Below are 16,463 nucleotides of genomic sequence, written 5' to 3'. Positions count from 1 at the left end.
AACCTCTTTCATTTACATGGCATCTTCAAGTTTATAAAAAGCCTTTGTATATTCTTTAAAGCATTTGTTTCTCCAACAGCCCTGGAAGGAGGGCATTTCTTCCTCCCCACAGGTAAACTGAGAGGTATAAGCCTGCCCGACGTGGCTGCTGTCAATAGCCAGTGAACGGAGGGCCGCAGACCAGAACTGAGATGTGCCTATGTTTCTAGATTCTTCCAAAACTACTGTCGTTCTCCCCAAGCCTCCCTTTAATATACTACAAAATTCCTAAGTTTTCTCTAAGATGTGACAAGTAATTAAAAAGATGCTTTCTATCATCTTGCCCTAAAATATTTGCTATAATGTTCTGAGTTACTATTGTAACGACACAGTTGATTCTTTTTTTATGTTTATTTATTTTTGAGAGGGAAACAGAGTGCAAGTGGGGGAGAGGCAGAGAGAGAGGGAGATGCAGAATCCGAAGCAGGCTCCAGGCTCCCAGCTGTCAGTCAGATGCGGGGCTTGAACTCATGAACTGTGAGATCACGACCTGAGCTGAAGTCAGAAGCTTAGCCGACTGAGCCACCCAGGTGCCCTGACATAGTTGATTCTTTTGACAACTGCGTGAGTTCCTGGTTCATTGCTTAGGGCTGCCATAACACAGATGACGCACTGAGTGGCTTAAAACGACAGAAATGTGTTCTCTCACAGCTGTGGAAGATAGAGCCTAAAATCAAGGTGTCAGAAGGACCATGCTCCCTCTGTAGGATTCCAGAAAGGATCCTTCCTTGTCTCACCTAGCGTCTGGCCCTTGCAAACCATTCTTGGCTCCCCTTGGCTTATAGGCACGTCACTCCAATCTCTGCTTCCAACTTCACATGGCCACCTTCTGTGTTGTTTCACACCTTCTATAAGGACACAAACCATTGTATTTGGGCCAATACAAATTGGGTGTGACCTTCCCTAAACCTGATTACATCTACAATGACGGTTTTCAAACAAGGTCACATTCACTGATACCAGGAGTTAGGACTTGATCATACCTTTTGGAGGGATACAATTCAACCCACAAAAGGGATAGTGCTGTCATAGTATCATCTGTGTTTATAGATGAAGACGTTCTAAGGCTCGGAACAAGTCAACATTTCTCTAGGTTTGGTCCAACAAGCACCTACATGGGAACCACCTGGGCATTTGTTACAGCACAAACTCCTGGGCCTCACCGCAGACCTGCAAATTCAGAATCCAGACTCTGTGTTTATCAAGGGCCATAGGTAGTTTGATTTCAAGAAACCTCTACATGAGTAAGGACCACCAGGCGGTTTTGTGAATAAGCCCAAGAATGACTTCAGAACTTGATTTCCTTAGCAGACCGTTTTATGTTTCATTTTATAATCCAAGAATCTACTTGATTATTTGCCCCAAATCCTCGTGAATGTGTGTCTTTCTTGCTTGGCACACGTGTCCCTTCCAAGACCCCCGTGCAATGGCGTCCATGCTGGCTCTGCACAGCCACCTGCGGAAGCTCCGTTCTGTCACTGACACCTTGTCCCACCTTCCTTACTGTGGGTCAGTCCCTTCTCATCACCGAGCATTCCTAAGCTGTCCTTCCACGTAGGGGGAAGCTAGTCCACACTCAGGTCACTTATAGGATCTTCGGAGCTTTGCATTTTACACCATTTCTTTCTAAGGATTATACCAACTTTTCTGTTAGGAAACATTGAGCAGCGAGCGTCACGTGAAAGGTCTCTAAGAGATGATACTGATTTTGTTGCACTTATCCTCTGTGCAGGGAGACACTACTCCTCACAAATATAATAATATTAATATAATATTCTATAATAATAACAATCAGGATACACGTTTATTGAGTCTCCTATGTACGAAGCATCATGCCATTATCATATAGTTTTTCATTAGATCCTCCTTTGGAAGAATACTGTTATCATACCTATTTCATGGATGAGAAGACAAGGTCATAAAACCAAGGATGGGAGCCCAGATAATTTGACTCTGCCTTATGCTAATCTGTCTCCCTATTCTGCCTGGGCAGTCTGGTCCCAGCTCCTCAGCCTGCATTCCTGGATCTCTGTGGTAAATCTCCCTGGCTCTGTCTGATACTGTCCACAACTGCCATCCAGTCTTCCCCACTCTGCCGGCCTCCCCGCCATATCCTCTGACTCCCAACATCCCCCAACCCCCCGGGATCCAAATGCATCCCACTTGGATGTATTCACTGTTGGTGCACGTTGTCATTGAAGGGCCGGGACTCACCATAAGTCCTAGTAGGAGGCCAATCAGCACAGAGTAGCCCTACTTGGAGGGAAGTGAAGGCATTCTGTCCCAGCAGTGGTACCTGTGCACACAGTGGAAACCATGTATCAAGAGTCAAGAGGCTTGCTTTCCATTCGTGACTCTGTTACTCCTTAGAATTATGCCTGGACTTGTCTGCTCATCTCTCTGGCCTGTGCAAGGAAGGGCTGGGCTGCATAATTTCTGAAATTCCGTCCAGGTCTAACACTCTCTAAATCTAAGTACTAATTCTTCCAGGAAGACACTTTAGCCAATACTGGTCGCTTCTGTTCTTAATCAAGTCCGTATTTCGGTACCAAAACTCACAACACAACTTGACTGAAATATTTTGTACTACTTCTGGAAATGGGAAACAATGAAATTGTAGCTTGACTGCCAAAAATGCTGCCATTCTTGGGATATTTTGGTAGGAACAATGGGGCAGGGTATTTGAAAACATGATTGTCCTTGAAAATACAGAATGTGTGTTTAGTCCTCACAGCACATAACATTTTTGCTTTTTATTGAATACTTTTTTTGGTGTTTTTTTTTTGCACTTTTTCATACTTTTCTATATTCTCTCCTTGCGGTGTTCATAGATCTTAGCTCCTTCCCAGATAAATTCCTCGAGACAAGAAACCATTTGGTGTACTTCTGGTGTTCACACAGCTTTTCGCCAATGCAGCCTCATCGCAGAAGCTCCATACGTACACCTGCTCTTTGGAAATAGCAACGCTAGAGATGTGACAAGGATATGGATTTAGCATAAAATATTTACTGTAGACAGTAGCCTAGAACTTCAAAAAAAAGGAGTAATTTTGGTCTGGTAGTTTGGAAACACAAAAAAGGACAGCAAATGCCTCACGGTCGGTTTTCCTCATTCATTCATTCATTGATTCATTCATTCATTGCAACTGAGAGCTGGCTGTGACTTTGCACACATTATCAGATCTCACCAAAATGTTATAATTAAATTCATATTTTTTTCTTTTCTTTTTTCTTTTCTTTCCTTTTCTTTCTTTTTCTTTCTTTCTTTCTTTCTTTCTTTCTTTCTTTCTTTCTTTCTTTCTTCTTTCTCTCTCTCTTTCTTTCTTTCTTTCTTTCTTTCTTTCTTTCTTTCTTTCTTTCTTCTTTCTCTCTTTCTTTCATTTTGAGAGAGAGTTCAGGGTGGGTAAAGAGAGAGGAGAATCCCAAGCAAGTTCCACACTTAGCCTGGAGCCTGATGCAGGGCACTATCCCATGAACCATGAGATTGTGATCTGAGCCAAATCAGAGTTGGATGCTTAACTGAATGAGCCACCCAGGCACTCCACTTTTTAAAATTTATTTTCATCTTTTTCTTTCTTGATGGCCACAATGTCTCCAAACCAAAAGGAATTAGAGGCCACAAGAGAATTACCTGTTTCTCACTGTAGATTCACACAGTCATAGAAGGCTCCCAAGCTAAGAGACAGTAGAAACAATCAAGTTCTTTTTTTTTTTTCAATATATGAAGTTTATTGTCAAATTGGTTTCCATACAACACCCAGTGCTCATCCCAAAAGGTGCCCTCCTCAATACCCATCACCCACCGTCCCCTCCTCCCACCCCCATCAACCCTCAGTTTGTTCTCAGTTTTTGAGTCTCTTATGCTTTGGCTCTCTCCCACTCTGACCTCTTTTTTTTTTCTTCCCCTCCCCCATGGGTTTCTGTTAAGAACAATCAAGTTCTTGAATTTGAAAACTAAAAGAACCCTTAGAAATTACATTTACTTTCATCATTTTGTTGACTTGGGAGATGAGGGCCAGATGATAAAGCAAATTGCCCAAGGTCCCAGAATAAGTTAGAAATAGAGGCAGATGTATGTCAACGCAGAGCCTGCTTCAGATCTTCTGTCTCCCTTCTTCTGCCCCTCCTCACTTGCTCTCTGTCTCTCTCAAAAATGAATAAACATTAAAAGAAGAAGAAGAAGAAGAAGAAGAAGAAGAAGAAGAAGAAGAAGAAGAAGAAGAAGAAGAAATGGAGGCAGATGCAGATGTGGAAATAACTCTCTGACTTTCAGGCTGCTGTCTTTTCTACAAGCTATATTGAAACTATTTTTGTCAATAATACTGTAAGGATCTTTATTTGACTGGAGTCAATTTTCCTCTGACCCTTAGCTCCCCGTGAGAGTTTAGAACTAAGGTGGGGCCCCCTAAACAAACACCAGTTGTTTATTCCAGACTGGGGTGGTCAGCATGTCCTGCTTTGCCCAGGACTCTTTAGGTTTAGCATTGAAATTCTCACATCCCAGGAGTTCCTACAGTCCCCAACAAACCAGGACGTGGTTGGTCACCCCATTCCCCAGAAGGTGTGCTCCAAACAGTGTGGTTTCCCATGTTTGGTTTGTGGGACAACCTGTTGGTCCTTGAGTTGCTGCAGGAAGAGCTCCATCAGCACCCAGTGTTTTGGGGTGTTTGACATGTGGGTCTTAAGCGTGTGGATGTCACCTGGACACCCGTCCCATAGAATAGAGGGCTCACATTCTGCTCCTGTCGCATAGAGCTGGGGGAGCCTGGGCCAGGAATTTAAAGCATCTGTGTGCCTCAGTCTCTTCTTCTAGAAACAAGGGGCTAAGAATAACACTTAACCTTTAGAGGTAGTTGTGATGGTTGGCAATGTACTTAAAGAGTGACTACGTGATAGTAAGTACTTGGGAAATGTTAGCTCCTCTTCTGAAATCCTCTGCTTCCTTGTGCCTGGGGACTCAGTTTCTCCCCTCTGGCAGATCCTGCTGGTTGCTTACCCTGTACGTATCATCCCTTCCTCCTCACTTGCAAAATCTTTTCTGTTCAGTACACCTGTTCTTTGGAAACAGCAACGTTAGAGATGTAACAAGGATATGGATTTAGCATAAAATATATACTATAGACAGTAGCCTAGAACTTCAAAAAAAAGGAGTTATTTCGGTCTGGTTGTTTGGCAAAAATTATTAATTGTCTATCTGAAATTCAGATTTGACAGGCGTCCTATACTTTTATTAATCTGGCAACCCTCCCCCTTTTCTTCTTCCTTCCTGCCTGGAATATGGACACTGTGCCTGGGGAGGCAGGGACCACCTTGAGACCATTCGCCACAAGCTAAGGGCGGTGATGGGAGAGACTGAGGGGTTATGGACGACTGAAATCACCGTGGGGCCTCGACAGCAGCCTGGGCTGATTAAGGTAGCTGTTATAAGTAGCTGAATGCAGGCCCTACCTGACATGCCTGACATGAGCCCAGTCTTTGTCCACCTCTCCCTCTTTGATTTTTCTGTATCTTTCCCCTTTGGGAATCCTCGATTTGGCTGCAATGGTCATTTTCAGGCTAAGACCTTGCAAAAACTACATTTTCCTGCTTACCTGTCATTTTTTTCTATCTCTATAATATGCTGTAAACTGAGGGTATTATGTCCCCTGAATCCATGCAAAATGGATGGATTCCCCAAGAGGGTTGGGGTGTGGGGACTTCAACATATTTTAAACATGACTCTATAAATATATCCAGACACTTACCTTTAGTGAATAAAGATGGCCTAAGTACCTGATAATGAGTAACACGAAAACTAAAACAATGATAATCATCAACAAGTTTCGTTTCTTTTCGGTACAGTTCTTTCAGTAAATTCCTTGTTTTGAACTTAAAAAGATATTTTTAAAATTTCAGAAAAGTCGGTTTCTTTCTGGTCCCCTCTTTCCCGCGCTAATTAAACACTAAAGCAAACATGAAGTCTTGATGCAAAATGCTGTTCAAGTCTCACCACACGCAGGGCACCCACCTTTCCAGGCAGGGGTGATAGGCAGAGGACGTGCTCGTGAAGCTCTAAGTCAATGATAGACTTTGAGCCTGAGATTCACATGGCACACGGAGAACAGAGAGTGACTATTGGCACAGACATATTTTTATTTGCAGAAGGTCTTACTCTTACTTTCAGAAAGGGAAAAAAAAAAAAAAAACTTTATCCATTGTCTACTTCCAAAAATCTTCGGCTCCCCACTTGGAACAGATGCCCAGCACCCCCGAAGCACAGCAGCATCCTGCAGTCGTGTGCTTGAAGGACCAAAGAACCTTCCCAGTCACCACAGGGAATCGTGCAGACCATCTCGTGCCATAGTGGTAGCCGCGCACACCCTCCCTCCGTCGCTTCACCAGTGTCTTTTCTCAATCCCCGAGAGGCACACAGAGTGTTCACTCAGCTCCTTGCACCACACTACAGTCTAGGGACCAAATCCAGCCCTGTCAGCTGTTTTTGCAAATAAACCTTCACTGGAATGCAGCCATGCTCATGTTTACATATCAGCTCTGCCTTCTCTCGTGCTAAACAATGGCGAAACTAAGTCGTTGTTGTGACAGAGAACACGTGACCTGCACAGCCTAAAATATCTACTATCTGAGCTCTTTACAGAAGAGATTTGCTGACCCCTGAGCTAGACTACCATGATCATGGATAAAATAACCCATTACTAGTGGAATATTCCATCACCATTATCAAGTATAAGAATCTGGCTCTTAAATTTATAATTGTTGCTTCACTTATTGTTCTTGCCAGCCATACCGAGATGCATAAATTATCATTTGTGCCTAATTTTTGGCAAAAAAAAGCCGGAAGAAATTTCTTTTTAAATGAAGTCAAGAGTTGGGGCGCATGGGTGGCTCAGTCAATTGAGTGTCCGATGTCGGCTCAGGTATTGATCTCACCGTTCCTGAATTCGAGCCCTGCATAGGGCCCTGCGCTGACAGCTCAGAACCTGGAGCCTGCTTCGGATTCTGAGTCTCCCTCTCTCTCTGCCCCTCCCCTGCTCACACTCTGTCTCTCTCTGTCTCTCAAAAATAAACAAAACATTAAAAAAATGTTTTTAAAAATGAAGTCAAGCCTGTATTCAAAAATGGGGGGGCAGAAGGAGAGTTGCTATTTCTGGTTAGAGGTTTTGCCAAAAGCTATCCTCCCTGGTCAGGGCTGGATTGGAAGGTGACAAAACACAGCAAGGAATAGCCACGAGGTCATTTCAGCTTCTGTAGAACCAGCGGACCGGTCATCGCCAACAAAACCAGGCCGGCTAACTCCCCCAGACTGGAGGAAAATGATTCAGTTGGTCGTAATCAGATGAAGTCAATATCCCCATAGATTACGGAGTGATCACCCACAGGCGTGTCAGTCTTTTAAAGGGCCAGATGGCATACAGAATAGAAAACAACACATTAAAAAAAAAAAAAAAAACAAACCCATGGCTTAAATAAGATAGACATTATTTATTTCACTATCATGCAAAAGTTCAAAGGAAGGACTGGTTTGGTGATTCCATGGTCTTCAGGGGCCCAGACCCCGGTGTCCTGCTTTATCTACCTAACATGTGTTTTCCAGCCTCAATGGCCCAGGATAGATGCTGTCACTTCGGCCACGGTGTCCTGCACGCAGGCCAAAAGAGGGAAGAAATCTCACGTGGCGGAAAGGGTGTAGCCCATCAGTCAACTCACTTAGGAAGCCTCTGAGATACGCCTCAGTTTATACCTCATTGGCCAGGACCTAGGCAGGTGGTCACACCCAGTTGCGGGGGAAACTGAGAGCTGTAGTCTTTTGGCGGAGTCCATGGACTGGTAGACTACAACTGAAATTCTCCAACCAAGGACAGGGGGAGGGAATTAGCAGTCTCTGCCTCCTGTTTGCGTGGAAACAAACACGCAAGGATGCAGCTCACTGTCTTAGATTTACTTTCAAGAAAAGTATCCTCTGATTTTCGTACTTCATCCACAGAGAATAGGTGAAATTAACAGTATTTACAAGTAAAGTCCCTCCCATTTTGCCACGCATTTTTTTCCAACACTTCTGCCCCCTAAGGGAATTTAATCGATGCCCAGGTCCATCACTGAGAGGGATTGCCTCCCTCCTTGTCTTCATGCTCCAGAGAAAGGGAAGTCTGAAAAGCCAGAAGCACAAACATGTAGGTGTAGCCTCCCCTAACCCCATGATACTTTCAGCCTCACTTGGACCCGTATCCCTCAAGGGAGAGAGGAGAGAGTGTGTGGTCAAGACCCTGCATGCCCAGGGGCGCGGCAGCCCTCAGTTGCCCCCCAAACCCTACAAAGGACCACTTGATCACCACAGAGGAATGTGCTCACAGTTCCTAGCCGAGGACCAGACACTTGCTGTGTAAATAAGGAGCTAAGATAGATCCCTGGCCAGGATGAGGAGGGTTATGAAGGGTGGACCCCAGACAGGAGGGCCATCTGTTAAGAAAGGAACAGGACACACGCAAATGCCTGCATGTTATTCCTAGTGCTATTTCTGCGTCCTTCCCCCGTTATGAACAGCCCTGTGCCGTCTTTACCCTCCAAAACAGAATAAGGAAGTAAAGCCTCCCTCCCCTCCCCCAACTCATGACAAGATGCCAGGGGAAAGCCAGAAGCTGGAGAGGACGGAGGCCCCAAACTGCTTCAGGAGGCAGCAAGCTCCACAGGGAAGGGCTCAGGAGGGGCTCATGGAGTGGCCAGATGGTGAGGAGGAGCGTGGGGGCTGTGGACTCACCCCACCCTTCACCCAGTCCCCCATACCTCGGACTGAAGTTGGGGCCTTTTGGAAAAGAGTGAAGGGGTCTTCCTCGACCAGCCATCCTGCGGCCCGGTGGGCCGGATGAAATCCCCCAAGGAGCTGGGATCCATGCCTGGCCAGAGTCGTTCTCCGCGTCCCTGAGCCTGTGAGATTACATCACTTTCTGTCACTGCACTATGTGAGCTGACTTTTCTGCCCACGGAATAAGAATTCAAACAAAACAGGAGAAAGCTATCCAATGTTATCCCTGGCAATGTTAAAGGGCACCTCTCAGGGACACTAGTGCTCTGCCCTGATGGGCTCCTGGGCCCCATGAGAACTGACCCTATGTCCAGGGCTCGTACACTGGGTGTTCAGCATGCTTTTTTCCCTAGTTAGAGGTTGTGTCACAGCATGTTGATAAGAAATGCTAGGGGGCGCCTGGGTGGCGCAGTCGGTTAAGTGTCCGACTTCAGCCAGGTCACGATCTCGCGGTCCGTGAGTTCGAGCCCCGCATCAGGCTCTGGGCTGATGGCTCAGAGCCTGGAGCCTGTTTCCGATTCTGTGTCTCCCTCTCTCTCTGCCCCTGCCCCGTTCATGCTTTGTCTCTCTCTGTCCCAAAAATAAATAAAAAACGTTGAAAAAAAAAAAAAATTTAAAAAGAAATGCTAGATCAAGGCCCTATGGGTCCCCAGCCCAAAGTCTTGCAGTATTTGAAGCCATTTTTCTCATGTGTGTCATTTTTTGCCAAATGGCCTGTGCCCACCACCCCACCCCCCAGCCCCCCAGCCCTCCTGTCACCTTGTGAAATCTACAGCACTGGTCTCCTGGGACCCATCTTGGCAGGCCTCCGGGAGATGTAGCCTGGCCGTGACCACGGATGCACCGAGCCATATTCTCAGAGCACCAGGCTCCACTCTCCAAGGCCCAATAGGTTCGGACTGAAGGAGCTCAAAGCCGTGCTCTGCACCGAGGGCCCTCTTAGCTGTGGGTTCCAAGCCATTAACAAGCAAGCAGTATAGGGCTGTTCCTTGCTGGGCTGTTTGGTCCTAATGGCTGAGTCCTCACTTATAAGGGACTCCAAACCCTAAACAAGTCTCAACCGTGCTCTAGTGATTGTTGGCCACAGGCGGTTAGAACAGAGATGGGCTCCATCTGATGTTTGCCTCCTCCCGAATATGAACTAAGGGCACTGATCCTACCAGTAAGTAAATTGCCTGCATTTGAATGATAATTGAACTGTTTGGCTGCAAGCGTTGCACTTGGAAAATTACAGTTGTATTGCAAGAAGGAGCCGGAAAGAGTTAATTTACCTCCAAAGGGAATGTAGTTTCCCCGGAAGGATCAGATCAAGAGGTAATTATAAATGACTGATAATCTTATTTATATTTTTATTGGGCTATAATTAAACAGTGTGGTATTCATCCTCATTGTTCAAGCAATTCCACATTGGATATATCCTCAGAGAGAGAATTTGGAAGTAAAAGACCAGAATCTTCTCCCTTATGAAACTTAGCAACTTTTTTAAGGATAAGATCTATTACTGGGGGACAAAAATTTTATCTCAATTAGCAAGACCTCCTTCCAGAGTCCAGTGTCATTTCCAGTCATTTCTTGATGATCCCCAAGAGACTGGAGCGGCCAGGGGAGAGCTTATGCTGCCCAGTGGGCTCTACTCAGTGGCCAGGAGCCCAGAGCTCTCGTCAGGGCATTTGATTTGTCTTGAGGTACGTATCAAGAAGCAGATCCAGACCCTAGAGGGAAGAATATTTGGCTTTGCATTTAAGAACTTCTAAACAGGGGCGCCTGGGTGGCTCAGTCGGTTGAGCGTCCGACTTCAGCTCAGGTCATGGTCTCACAATTTGTGAGTTCAAGCCCTGCATCGGGCTCTGTGTTGATATCTCAGAGCCTGGAGCCTGCTTCCAATTCTGTTTCCCTCTCTCTGCTCCTCCCCTGCTCTCTCTCTCTCTCTCTCAAAATAAATAAAAACGTTAAAAAAAAAAAAAAAAAGAAAGAACATCTAAACAATGAGATCTATGCAAAAGTGCTGAGTATTCACTAATGCATAAAACAGATATACACCTTGCCCTTGTACTGTTCATAGTTTGGGGAAAAGAGAATAGTAAATGCATGTTTTAAAAACCTGTAAATCATGTTTTCCTATTATGGCAAGTGGCACAAGGGAAGGAACATGGCATGACTGTGCAGAATAAAGGGGGTGGTGAATATGCTGGAAAAAATAGTCAGGGATGGCTTCTGTAGGAGGTGACACTTATGCAGACCCAAAGGCCACGGGGAGAGGACACAGTGGACATCAAGGCCTACGGCACAGAGAGAGAGCTTTGCCAGCTCCTGAACCATCTGGAGCAGACTGGTTAAGGAAGAGAGTCCCAGGAATGGAGGTTGGAGAAACACATTTTTAAGCGGCTACTGGTCAAGCACTTGGTGGAAATGTAGTGGGAGTGGGAGCAGAGAGGGCAGAAGTAACCTTTCTGGAACTTTTCAGTCGGAGGCTGCAAATTTTGCCATTCAAGACAGCTTACCCAATGGCGGGCCTCTCTCTGACCCAGCTGGCCTGACGAGAGAACCAGGAAGCCCGCCATGCGTTGGCTCCCAGGGAAGAGAGCACAGACACTCGAGCTGCCCCCCCAGCTCCGGCCTGAGTTCAGGAGCTCATCATCTCAGATCCTGCAGAGCTCGGCAGCCCCTGAGCCAGTCCTCTTCCCATCTCTCCACCCTCACACACCCCCCTTGAAGGGGTCCTTCTAAAACCAGGTCTGATCGGATGCCTTTAACCAAGACCTCCCTATTCCCTACAGAATAAAGCACAAGCGACTGAAAGGGAATTCTTGTGATTTGTACCCTGCTCACCTCTTCCTTGGCCTCACTTCTTGCTGGTTTATGTTCTAATAATCTAAACTTCTCATAATTTTCTAACCTCCATTTCAACCCAGCTCTGTTTCCTGCAACCTCCCTCAGTTGTGAGATGATCCTACTTCCAGTGCTTTCTCAGCCACCCTCCTCAGAGATGTGAATTCCGTTCCTAATGGCTCCATGGACCACAACTGCAAGCCCACGGTTTCCCCTCATAGGCGCTTGCAGATGGGACAAGGTTCTAGAGCTACGTTTTTAGTATTTGTACACAGACATACACTTTAGAACACTATAGTTATTGAGGCACCTGGGTGGCTCAGTCAGTTGAGTCTTGATTTCGGCCCAGGTCATGTTATCACAGTTCGTGAGTTCAAGCCCCTTGTCAGGCTCTGCACTGGCAGCTGGAAGCCTGCTTGGGATTCTCTGCCCCTCCCCTGCTTGCTAGCTCTCTTACCCTCTCTCTCAAAATAAATACATAAACAAAAGAAAACAAAGAACACTAATAGTTACTTTAAAAATAAGATTGATTCAGGGGCACCTGAGTGGCTCAATCGGTTAAGCGTCCGACTTCGGCTCAGGTCATGATCTCACAGTTCGTGGGTTCAAGCCCGGCCTCGGGCTCTGTGCTGACAGCTCAGAGCCTGGAGCCTGCTTCGGATTCTGTGTGTCTCTCTCTCTGCCCCTCCCCTGCTCTCTCTCTCTCTGTCTCTCTCTCTCTCAAAAATAAGTAAACATTAAAAAAATTAAGATTGATTCAGTTAAAATGATTCTATTCACATAAACAATGACAACAAACACTTTCACATGTACCTAAAACAGCCACTCTGACATTCAGTTCACAGCAGGATCTGCTCAGCCTGCAAGGATTACATTGAATGAGACAGAAATAAGCATAAGATACACTGAATATGAAATACTGCAAAATTCACTCCATACCACAATAATATTAATAATGACTGACATTTTGACTTGTGTAGGACTTTTTGTCTAAGCTGATTACATCATAGGTGCAAATAACCAGATAATTGCTCTAATGTGAGCCTAGTTTTAATCACAATACTGAGGTTTGATCTTGAACTATTCACTGCACGATCATACAAGAGAGGACTTATAAAATGGTAAATTGGACCAGGGGAACCCATTTACCTTTTGTCATGAGCGATCAAAGTCGGGTTTCAGAGACATGAAGACGTCTGGAAATCCTACCTACGCCAAGTTTCATTGGCTTACTTGCCGGGGTTCAGAATATTGTGCATAGCAAAGAAAATCATGTTCAACCTTGATTTCTTTTTCCTAAAAGAATGTCCCCATGAATTGAGAAAAAAACAGATGTTATGTTGTGGCAATGGAACAAATAGTTTCCTTGAAACGTGGATATTTTCTAAGCACACCCCTAAAAAGTTTTCTGGTTCACAACAGTCATCCACTTCTATCTTATTTTATTTTAAATATAATGTATCTCTACTTCTTATTTTCATTATGCATCCTGTGCCTGTGTCTGTATTTGAACATAATCTACTTAACTCACTGACCTTTATAATACAGAGTATTTCTTCCATTATCTTGTTTTATGTTTTATATGTTTTCCAATTCATGACTGTTGTCTTTCTGTTTTTCAGTCTTTTCTTATGTGGGGATTGTTTTTTCAAATCTTTTCGCAATCTGGTAATTTTCAAACTGCATATCCTGGTTTTAGTTTTACTGGTAGTTAATTCGAGTGTAAACTTATATTCTGTCTTTTGTAATATTTCCATTCAGTTGTCTAATAACAATTACAACAATTATTTAGACTTCACTCAATATTTATCTGGCTGCCATAATACCACTACTTCCCTGCTTTTAGCTGTTTAATTTTAATTCATTTATGGGGCCAGGTGCCACATGCCTTTGAGTATTTTCCAGAATGAATATACAGGTGGTTGACTTGGCAAACTTTTCCTACAGTGGATCTTTATGCAGAATTCCATCTGCCTACTGCAACTTGACATGACTGACCCATTCCTTTTATTTTTCTATTTGCCCTATGAGGGATTATTTTTCTCCTGTTTACTCATTGCTGAAGGATCTGAGGACTCTCCATGCCTGACATTTGCCAATATCCACAAATTCAGGGTGTCACCTGGTTCCAACAATAACCATACAAACACCACTGGGACCTTGTTCCCAGGCCCCAAACTGGAAGGCTGTTTTACTACAGAAATCCATCTAAATGTGTAATCTTTAAAAGTCAATGATATATAGTATGGCTCTTTCAAATTTTTGTGGGGTCTGCTTCCCTAGCCTGATCATCTTATACTGGGAAACACAATTTATTCATAGATAATTTGATAGTCTGCATGTCTTTCCTTTTCAGATGTGGACTTAGGCTGCAATTCCTATGGCATGTTTTCATACTATTCTCCTGTCCCATTGTCAGAGTCCCACACCCGCACCTATTTCTGACCTGACTCTCTTGCATTACCAAATGGTACTCTCCAAATGAGTATCAAAAGAGAAGAAACATCATTCAGCATCAGGGAAATCCAAATCAAAACCACAATGAGATACCACTTTACTCCCGTCAGAATGGCTAAAATGAACAAGTCAGGAAACCACAGATGTTGGCGAAGATGTAGAGAAAAGGGAACCCTTTTGCACTGCCAGTGGGAGTGCAAACGAGTGCAACCACTCTGGAAAACAGTATGGCGGTTTCTCAAAAAATTAAAAATAGAACTATCCAGGGGTACCTCAGTGGCTCAGTCAGTTAAGTGTCTGACTTTGGCTCAGGTCATGATCTCACAGCTTGTGGGTTTGAACCCCGTGTCAGACTCTGTGCTGACAGCTTGGAGCCTGGAGCCTGCTTCCGTTTCTGTGTCTGCCTCTCTTTCTGCTCCTCCCCTGCTCACACTCTGTCTCTCTCTCTCTCATCTCTCTCTCTCAAAAATAAATAAATATTTTAAAAATTGAAAAAAAAAATTAAAAAAAATAAAAATAGAACCACCCTACGACCCGGCAATTGCACTACAAGGTATTTATCCAAAGGACACAAAATGCTGATTCGAAGGGGCACATGTACCCCAATGTTTACAGCAGCACTATCAACAACAGCCAAATTATGGAAAGAGCCCAAATGTCCATCGACTGACAAATGGATACAGAAGACGTGAGTATATATATATATATATATATATATAATATATATATATATATAATATATATATACATATTATATATATAATATATATATAATACGCTACACACACACACACACACACAATAGAATACTACTCAGATATCAAAAAGAATGAAATCTTGCCATTTTGCAACAACTTGGATGGAACTAGAGTATATTATGCTAAGCAAAATAAGTCAGTCAAAAAAAGATAGATACATGATTTCACTCTTAAGAAACAAAACAGATGAACACAGAGGAAGAGAAGGAAAAATAAGATAAAAATAGAGAGGGAGGCAAACCATAAGAGATTCTTAACTACAGAGAACAAGCTGAGGGTTTCTGGAGGGGGGTTGGGTGAGGGATGGGCTGAATGGGTGATGCCCATGAAGGAGGGCACTTGCTGGGATGAGCGCTGGGTGTTGTGTATAAGTGGTGAATCACCAGGTTCTACTCCTAAAACCCTTATTACATTATATGTTAACTAACTTGGATTTAAATAAAACTTAAAATAAATGAATAAGTAAATAAATAAATAAATAAATAAATAAGAAGCCAATGAAACAGTTTGGTTGCATAAAATGACCTTAGCTAAGACAGAAAACAGTCACTTCATTATTCAACTGGCGAAGTCTCCAGAATTCTAGGATACATAATTCAGTAAGATGGGGTGGACATTTCTCAATGTCTCTTTCTGCCTGATCCAGCTTGTCTACCTCAGGCACCATCCAAGCTTTAGTTGGGAGAAATTCCACCCCTCACCCCCCCCACCCCAGGATCTAGCAAATCATTAGTCTGTATTCCTAATTTCCAGTCCTGTGGAAGGTTTTATCTCTCACTCAATTTCCATGATTATTTCAATGAGAAATTGTGAAGGCAAGTAACATGCCTGTAACCAGCTGCCATTTAATCTGGGAAGTTCATCTTTGTAGGGATTTTAATGGGAGCCAGGAGAAGGAATGTTAACCCGAAGACATTGGAAAAGAAAGTTTGCCCGCTTGTCTTGCTCCGCGGTAGGGACAGCCTATGTGAAAGTAAAATAAAAAACAATAGACCAAAATAGAACACTGCTTCTATGATCTTACCACTGACCATCAAAGTAGGGAAGGGTCGGTGCTTAGAGAAAGTGATCATCTTACATGGCATTTCTCAACAGAGAAGAATTAACCAAAGCAGCAACTGATCTAACAAATTAAGGCTGCTGTGGACAAAGCAGAGGGTTCCTGGGAGAGATCTTTGTCTCAGAAGGAGTGCCTGCCATGTGCTGACGTGAGATAGTAGAACAGAGTTTTAAGACGCAGGTTCTGCCTCCACTTGTTTTCAAACCCTGGTTCTACCGGCAGATTAGCTGTAGATCTTTAGGCGAGGCGACATGGCTATCCTCATGGTTCTTTACTGCAAAGATAGTACCCACCTCAATGGGAGGCTGTAAGAAAAAACGGCATTATTCATGCGGGACGCTTAGGATAGTCCAGGGCCAACGGTGAGGGCTTGCTAATGTTCACTATTGTTATTCCTTGCTTTCATTTCTTAAACAGAGAGAGAGCAGATATCGACAAAGCAGAGTCTGTAGACATACCCTTGTGCTACACGTACAGATGAGAGACAGAGATTAGTTCCAGAACGTCCTAGTGGAGGGGACAG

The 16,463-nt window shown here is 44.1% G+C and overlaps 1 long non-coding RNA gene across 1 annotated transcript; it reads right to left on the bottom strand.

Annotated features, from left to right (window-relative positions):
* Positions 1 to 7,498: 7,498 nt before the first annotated feature.
* LOC131508431 (uncharacterized) lies at positions 7,499 to 8,954 on the bottom strand. Its single transcript, XR_009260010.1, has 2 exons — positions 8,818 to 8,954; positions 7,499 to 8,183 (listed from the first exon to the last, which is right to left on the bottom strand). It is a non-coding gene; the product is annotated as an uncharacterized LOC131508431 (long non-coding RNA).
* Positions 8,955 to 16,463: the final 7,509 nt, after the last annotated feature.

This window comes from Neofelis nebulosa, chromosome 4 (assembly GCF_028018385.1).
Source record: "Neofelis nebulosa isolate mNeoNeb1 chromosome 4, mNeoNeb1.pri, whole genome shotgun sequence".
Lineage (NCBI taxonomy): Eukaryota > Metazoa > Chordata > Mammalia > Carnivora > Felidae > Neofelis > Neofelis nebulosa.
Note: the sequence above shows the minus strand (reverse complement) of the source record. Positions and strands in the feature narration are given on the sequence as shown.